The sequence below is a fragment of the Arachis ipaensis genome, chromosome B9, assembly GCF_059453495.1.
Source record: "Arachis ipaensis isolate K30076 ecotype BB chromosome B9, ASM5945349v1, whole genome shotgun sequence".
NCBI classification, from domain to species: domain Eukaryota; kingdom Viridiplantae; phylum Streptophyta; class Magnoliopsida; order Fabales; family Fabaceae; genus Arachis; species Arachis ipaensis.
Genome location: NC_142444.1, coordinates 88711538 through 88719495, shown reverse-complemented (window position 1 = coordinate 88719495; position 7958 = coordinate 88711538). Strand labels below are relative to the sequence as shown.

Sequence of the window (7958 nt, the reverse complement as noted above, 5' to 3'; positions counted from 1 at the left end):
GAACCCATGGCTTGTGTGGAGCTCCATCAAGGCTTGGAGTTATCATCTTTGAAGACTAAAGCTTATTGGAGATTCAAGCATTGGTGGATGTTCAAGGATAGCTTCAAGCACAAGCCACCTTAAGAGGAGCTCCCTATAAGTCCAACTTAAGGACAATAAACGAAAGTGCTGGGTGGGAGACACCCCACCATGGTAAACTCTTTTCATTTTTCTCTCTTTTGTACATATTAATAGAGTTAGTTTAATTCCATCTTTTGTTTTGTTTGTTGAGTTTATTTGGTAGTTTGATATGATAAATTAGGTTTTAGGGTGCTTTGGTAGCTGTTCGGAGGTTTGGAAAGCCTGGTTTGGTGCAAGAACTTGGAAAAATTTTGAAAAATAGAGCACCAACCTGCGCGTGCGCGCACCTGGCGCGTATGCGCGCCTCAAGCATTTTCGATCATCCACACAGACGTGCCATGTACGCGTACGCGTGGATGCAAAAATTCCACCCCCAGCCAAAAAAACCAGAGAGTTATGTCCAGTTTGTGCCTATTCTGTGCCTGTGACGCACGTGCAAGCATACTTGGCGCGTCTGTGCCGGTCGCAATTCAATCAGGCACGCGTCCGCGCACGGTGCGCGTCCGTGTCGCTTGTCCTTCGTCCAAAATGTGCATCGACGTGTAGGCGTGCATGGCGCATCTGCGCCGGTATAAAAAAATTGTGTTCTTATTTTAATAATGGTGTTGAATGCTCTTACTCAATTGTTGAGAATTTCTTGGTTAATCTTGGTGCTTCTAGACTTGTTTGATATTGATGGGTAATGAAATTTCTAATTCAATGCTTAACCTTTGATGATCCTTGTACCCTTTGTGCATTGATATGAGAGTACATGTCTTTAATGACCCACTCTTTCTTGTTTGAACTTGATGCTCGACATGCTCTTCATGATATTCACCCATGCTTTGACTTTTCTCTTGCATCAAGTATCAGTTGATATGCCCTTTGCCTATATTGCTCTCTCACTTACATGCGTAGCTAACATGTAGTGAGAACCTTACTCTTGTTTGGCATTAGCCCCCGCCTATGCTAATTACTTTCATATCTTTGTTGTAGGCTTAATTTTCTTTCTTTTTCTCTCCTTTGAGGTTGGCCACCAAGAAGGAAAGGAATGGAAAAGCTTCTAATGGGGCAACAAACAAGTTCATCCACACAACCCTTTGAAGAAACTCATCAATTGTGGCAACCCATCCACATTGCTCTTCTTTGCATGCACCGAAGACGGTGCAAATTTCTAAGTGTGGGGAGGTCGTCCGACCGATTTCCGTGGGTAACAACTTCCTTTTTCAACACCAATTTTTTAATTTTTATCTTTGTTAGTTATTTGTTGCATTGCATGTTAGTTATAATTTGTACATATTTTTACCATTTTCTTTTTATGTTGGGACTACTTGGTTAGGGTGATGATTTCTTTTCCAAGAAACTGTTTTTAGGGCACCCTACCAATTTGAAAAAAAATATTTGTGTTGAACTTGCTTGAAGAATTTATTTTGGAACATGGTTTTTGAGTTAAGAACACAAGCATGTGAGATTTGAGCCTAATTGTGTGGTTACATTATATAACCACTTATTTTCCATTCTTGTGTGCATTATTCTCTTTCTATGATTGTGATATTTGATTTGTTTGATTCTTTATGTCCATTGTTCCATGTATACATGCATTTATATGATTGAGGCCATCATTTCATTTAGCTCACTTACCCAAATAGCCTACCTTTCATCAACCATTGTTAGCCAATTTTGAGCCTATTTAATCCCTTTTGTTCTTAATGTTAGCATATCACTACCCATAAGCGAAAAATAATAAATGTCCTTAATTTGGATCTTTGATTAGCTTAGGCTAGTGAGAGTGTGTATCATTTGGGTATGTGAAACTTGGGACATTGGTTGAGAGAAAAAATGTGTTTTTGTAATTTGTTGAAGATTTTTGGGAATTGGATACATATTCATGCACTATATGTAAAACCATATGCATTGATATGTTTGTATATACTTTAAAAAAATGAATGATAAAGAAAAAGAAAAAGAACATATATGTGTTTAGTGAGAGCTTAGGCTAATCAAAGATACAAATTTCAAGCTCACTTGACCATATGCACCCTTACCTTTACCATAGCCCCATTACAACCTATGAATAAGTCCTCATGATGAATGTATCCATGCATTGAATAATTGTTGATTGTTAGATGAAAAACAAATCTTGGAAAGCATGAGTAGAAAAGAATTGAGTGAATCGACCCTATACACTTGAGCGACTAGAGCGGATACACTTCCGGTAAAGGTTCGATGCTCAATTTCTTGTTCCCGGCTTTCATGAGCGTTCTTCTTGCAAGTCTATTTGAACTTCATTTTGATATTTGAATTGGTAGAGTTTGTGAGTCGTCATATGACCTTTGCCCTACTTGCTTATATATGTTCTTGGAGATTGATTTACTTTTAACCAAGTAGATAGAATCATATTGCATTTAGTTGCATGGATATAGATAGGTTTATATAGTTTCTTTGCATTGAATAAATGTTCATACCCTTTTTCTTGTCCTTCTTTATTCTTAGCATGAGGACATGCTTAGTTTAAGTGTGGGGAGATTTGATAAACCCCAATTTTGTGGTTTATATTGTGCTTAATTTGGGTGGTTTTATCATCTTTTTCCACATTTATTCAATGGAATAGCATGGTTTTGTAATTCTCCCTTAAATTGTGCTTAAGTGTGAAAACATGCTTTTTAGGCCTTAAAATAGCTAAATTTAATTCACTTTAATTCCATTCGATGCCTTGATATATTTGTTGAGTGATTTCAGGTTCATAAGGCAAGTATTGGATGGAAGAAGTGAGGAGAAAAGCATGCAAAGTGGGATAACTTATGAAAAAATGAAGGAACCGTAAAGCTGTCAAGCCTGACCTCTTCGCACTCAATTGACCATAACTTGAGCTACAGAGGTCCAAATGAGGCGGTTCCAGTTGTGTTGGAAAGCTAACATCCCGGGCTTCGAAATGATATAAATTTGCCATATGTTGCTTCGCGTTTAGGGGCACGCACGCGTGCTTCTCGTGGCCCACTAAAGATGAAATCGCTGGGTGCAATTTCTGAAGCACTTTGGGCCCAGCCCAACTCATTTCTAATGCTATTTCATGCAGAATTCAAGCTTGGACAAGAGGGGAAGCAATTGTTTGGTAATATAGCATCATGTAGGTTAGTTTCTAGAGAGAGAAGCTCCCTCTTCTCTCTAGAATTAGGTTAGGTTAGGTTAATCTCTTATAGATCTAGGTTCAATCTCATGTTTTCATCTTATCTCCTTTATGAATTCTTGCTTCTACTCTTTCATTCTCATGATTTGTAGTGTTAATTTTCCTTTTATGCTCTCTTTTATGTTCATGGATGTTCTTGTTGGATTTAGATCCCTTTTAATGCAATTTAATGTTTGATGTTCTTTTAGTGTTGATTTGAGTTGTGATCTTACTTTTCTTGCAATTGGTAGTTGCTAGATTTTACTATTTCTTGCAATTTATTATGCTTTCCATTTGTACCCACCAAGTGTTTGACAAAATGCTTGGTTGGGCTTTAGAGTAGACTTTGAGCATTCTTGGCTTAGAAAGAGTAATTAGGCAATCTTGAGTCATGAAAACCCAACCTATGTTGGTGATCCAGAATTGTTAGTTAATATCATTTTCAATGACTCTAATCTTTTGCTAATCCGATTAGTAAGTTGATTATTAGGACTTTTGATTTGAGGTTAACTAGTCTTGTTTGACTTTCTCTCATGGAAGATAACCTATATCTTCCTCTAATGTTGGAGATGACGAAATAAGATAAATCCTTGTTAAGTATTGTTATGATTAATGACTAGGATAGAAAGCCTATGATCTCAAACCTTGCCATGAATGTCTCTCTTTATTAATTTCTTTCTTTAATTGCTCTCTTTACTTTTCTTGTCATTTATTTTATTGCCTCTTTTATCAACTAATGAGCGGATAATTTATACGCTTTTTGGCATTATTTTTAGTATGTTTTTAGTATATTTTAGTTAGTTTTTATTATGTTTTTATTACTTTTTAAATAAAAATCACTCTTCTGGACTATACTATGAGTTTGTGTGTTTTTCTGTGATTTCAGGTTTTTTCTGGCTGAAATTGAGGGACCTGAGCAAAAATCTGATTCAGAGGCTGAAAAAGGACTGCAGATACTGTTGGATCCTGACCTTCCTGCACTCAAAGTGGAATTTCTGGATCTATAGAAGCCCAATTGGCGCTCTATTAATTGCGTTGGAAAGTAGACATCCTGGGCTTTCTAGCAATATATAATAGTCCATACTTTGCCTGATATTTGATGGCCCAAACAGGTGTTCCAAGTCAGCTCAAGAATTCTGGCGTTTAACTCCAAAACTGGCACAAAAGCTAGAGTTAAACGCCCAAACTGGCACAAAAGCTGGCGTTTAACTCCAAGAAAAGTCTCTACACATGAAAGCTTCAATGCTCACCCCAAGCACACACCAAGTGGGCCCGGAAGAAGATTTATGCATTAATTACTCATTTCTATAACCCTAGGCTACTAGTTCTCTATAAATAGGACCTTTTGATATTGTATTTTCAAATCTTTGGACGTTTAGTCCCTAGACCTTGGAGGCTGGCCATTCGGCCATGCTTGCACTATTATCACTTTTGTATTTTCAACGATGGAGTTTCTACACACCATAGATTAAGGTGTGGAGCTCTGCTGTTCTTCATGAATTAATACAAAGTACTATTGTTTTTCTATTCAACTCAAGTCTATTTCTTCTCCAAGATATTCATTCGCACCCAAGAACATGATAAATGTGATGATTATGTGACACTCATCACCATTCTCACCTATGAACGCGTGACTGACAACCACTTCCGTTTTACATGCAAACAAGCTTGAATGTGTATCTCTTGGGTTTCTAATCTAAGATTAGAACCTTCATGGTATAGGCTAGAATTATTGGCGGTCATTCTTGAGATCCGGAAAGTCTAAACCTTGTCTGTGATATTCCGAGTAGGATCTGGGAATGGATGACTGTGACGAGCTTCAAACTCGTGATTGTTGGCCGTGTGACAGACGCAAAAAGATCAATGGATCCTATTCCAATATGATCGAGAACCGACAGATGATTAGCCGTGCGGTGACAGCCTGTGTAGAACATTTTCACTGAGAGGACGGGAAGTAGCCATTGACAACGGTGATGCCCAACATAAAACTTGCCATCGAAAGGAGTATGAATGATTGGAAGAAGGCAATAGGAAAGCAGAGGTTCAGGAGGAACAAAGCATCTTCATACGCTTATCTGAAATTCCAACCAAAGAATTACATAAGTATCTCTATCTTTATTTTATGTTTTATTTATCTTTTAATTATCAATTCTTCATCACCATCTGAATTCGCCTGACTGAGATTTACAAGGTGACCATAGCTTGCTTCAAGCCGACAGTCTCCGTGGGATCGACCCTTACTCACGTAAGGTTTATTACTTGGAAGACCCAGTGCACTTGCTGGTTAGTTATGCGGAATTGTGACAAAGTGTGATTCATGTTTAAGAGCACCAAGTCCTTTGGCGCCATTGTTGATGATCACAATTTCGTGCACCAAGTTTTTGGCGCCGTTGCCGGGGATTGTTTGAGTTTGGACAACTGACGGTTCATCTTGTTGCTTAGATTAGGTACTTTTATTTTTATTTTTAAGAATGAATTCTAGAGTTTCAAAGTGATGTTCTTATCATCAGAAAAGCTGATTGATTTTCAGCAATTTAGCTGCTGAATGTAATGTCCTGCTGAAGCTTGGCTAGCCATGTCTAATTTTTTTAGACTGAAGCTTTAGACTAACATTGCATGATTCTTGGAATTCTTATTAAAAGTTTTGAATCTCTTTATTCTCTTTTCCATATGATTTTTGAAAAATCACAAAAAAATTTATAAAATCATAAAAATCAAAAATATTTTATGTATCTTAGTGTCAATTTTTAAGATTGGTGTCTTGCATGCATTGTTTATTTGATCTTAGTTGCATTTTTTATTGTTTCTCATCATTAAAAATTCAAAAATATTTTCAAAACTATGTCTTTTCAAGTCAATAATACAGAGAATTGAAGATTCAGAACATTCAGCAGAGGAATCAAACAGAAAAAGCTGGGCGTTCAAAACGCCCAGTGAAGAAGGAAAACTGGCGTTTAAATGCCAACTAGGGTACCTGGCTGGGCGTTTAACGCCCAAAAGGGTAGCATTTTGGGTGTTAAACGCCAGAATGGATACCATTCTAGGCGTTTAATGCTAGAAAGACACTAGAGGGAAGATTTTGTTTTTAATTCAAATCTTTTTCAAATTTTCATAACTTTTCAAAATCAAATCTTTTTCAAATCATATCTTTTCAATCATATTCTTTCAAAATCAATTTCTTTCCATTTGTTTATTATTATAATTTTCGAAAATCCTTGCTATAATTAATGATTTACTTCAAATTTTTCATGTTGTTACTTGCCTATTAAGAAAGGATCAAATTTTAAATTTTAGAATCATATCTTTTAATTTCTTGTTAGTCAAGTAATCAACTTTAATTTTAAAACTTTCTTTTTTTAAAAAAATTGATTTTCAATCATATCTTTTCAATCACATCTTTTTCAAAATTAATTTTTGAATCATATCTTTTTAATTTCTAATTTCAAAATCTTTTTCAAAAATCACTTTATTTCTTTCCCAATCTTAGTTTTCGAAAATCATCAATCAAATTTTCAAAAATTTCTTTTAATTATTTCAAAATCTTTTAATTAATTTTTGAAAATTCTTCCCCTCTTCTCACATCCTTCTATTTAAGGGACTAACACTCCTCCTCAAGGTGCAATTCGAACTCTATCCCTCTTGATAAGTTTGAATTCTCCTCTCTCTACCTCCTCCTTCTATTCTTCTTTTCCTCTGACACCTCAAGGAATCTCTATACTATGACGTAGAGGATTCCCTACTTTTTTGTTCTCTTCTCTTTCATATGAGCAGGAGCAAAGATAAGGCATACTTGTTCAAGCTGATCCTGAACCTGAAAGGACCTTGAAGAGAAAGCTAAGAGAAGCTAAAGCATAATTCTCTCTAGAGGGCCTAACAGAGCTTTTCAAGGAAGAAGAAACCATGGCAGCTGAAAACAACAATGCCAACAATGCAAAGAAGGTGCTTGGTGACTTTACTGCACCTACTTCCAACTTCTATGGGAGAAGCATCTCAATCCCTACCATTGGAGCAAACAACTTTGAGCTTAAGCCTCAATTAGTTTCTCTAATGCAACAGAATTGCAAGTTTTATGGACTTTCATTGGAAGATCCTCATCAGTTCTTAGCTGAATTCTTGCAAATCTGTGACACTGTCAAGACCAATGGGGTTGACCCTGAAGTCTACAGACTTATGCTCTTTCCTTTTGCTGTAAGAGACAGAGCTAGGACATGGTTGGATTCACAACCTAAAGAAAGCCTGAACTCTTGGGAAAAGCTAGTCAATGCCTTCTTGGCAAAGTTCTTTCCACCTTAAAAATTGAGCAAACTTAGAGTGGAAGTCCAAACCTTCAGACAGAAGGAAGGTGAATCCCTCTATGAAGCTTGGGAAAGATACAAGCAATTGATCAGAAGGTGTCCTTCTGACATGCTTTCTGAATGGAGCATCATAGGTATCTTCTATGATGGTCTGTCTGAACTATCCAAGATGTCATTGGATAGCTCTGCTGGGGGATCTCTTCATCTGAAGAAGACGTCTGTAGAAGCTCAGGAACTCATTGAAATGGTTGCAAATAACCAATTCATGTACACTTCTGAAAGGAATCCTGTGAATAGTGGGACGACTCAGAAGAAAGGAGTTCTTGAGATTGATACTCTGAATGCCATACTGGCTCAGAATAAAATATTGACTCAGCAAGTCAATATGATTTCTCAGA

At 36.7% G+C, this 7958-nt stretch overlaps 1 non-coding gene across 1 annotated transcript; it reads right to left on the bottom strand.

Moving 5' to 3' along the window:
• Positions 1–7567: 7567 nt before the first annotated feature.
• Positions 7568–7675, bottom strand: LOC148545377 (small nucleolar RNA R71). The gene has a single exon (XR_015901262.1). It is a non-coding gene; the product is annotated as a small nucleolar RNA R71 (small nucleolar RNA).
• Positions 7676–7958: the final 283 nt, after the last annotated feature.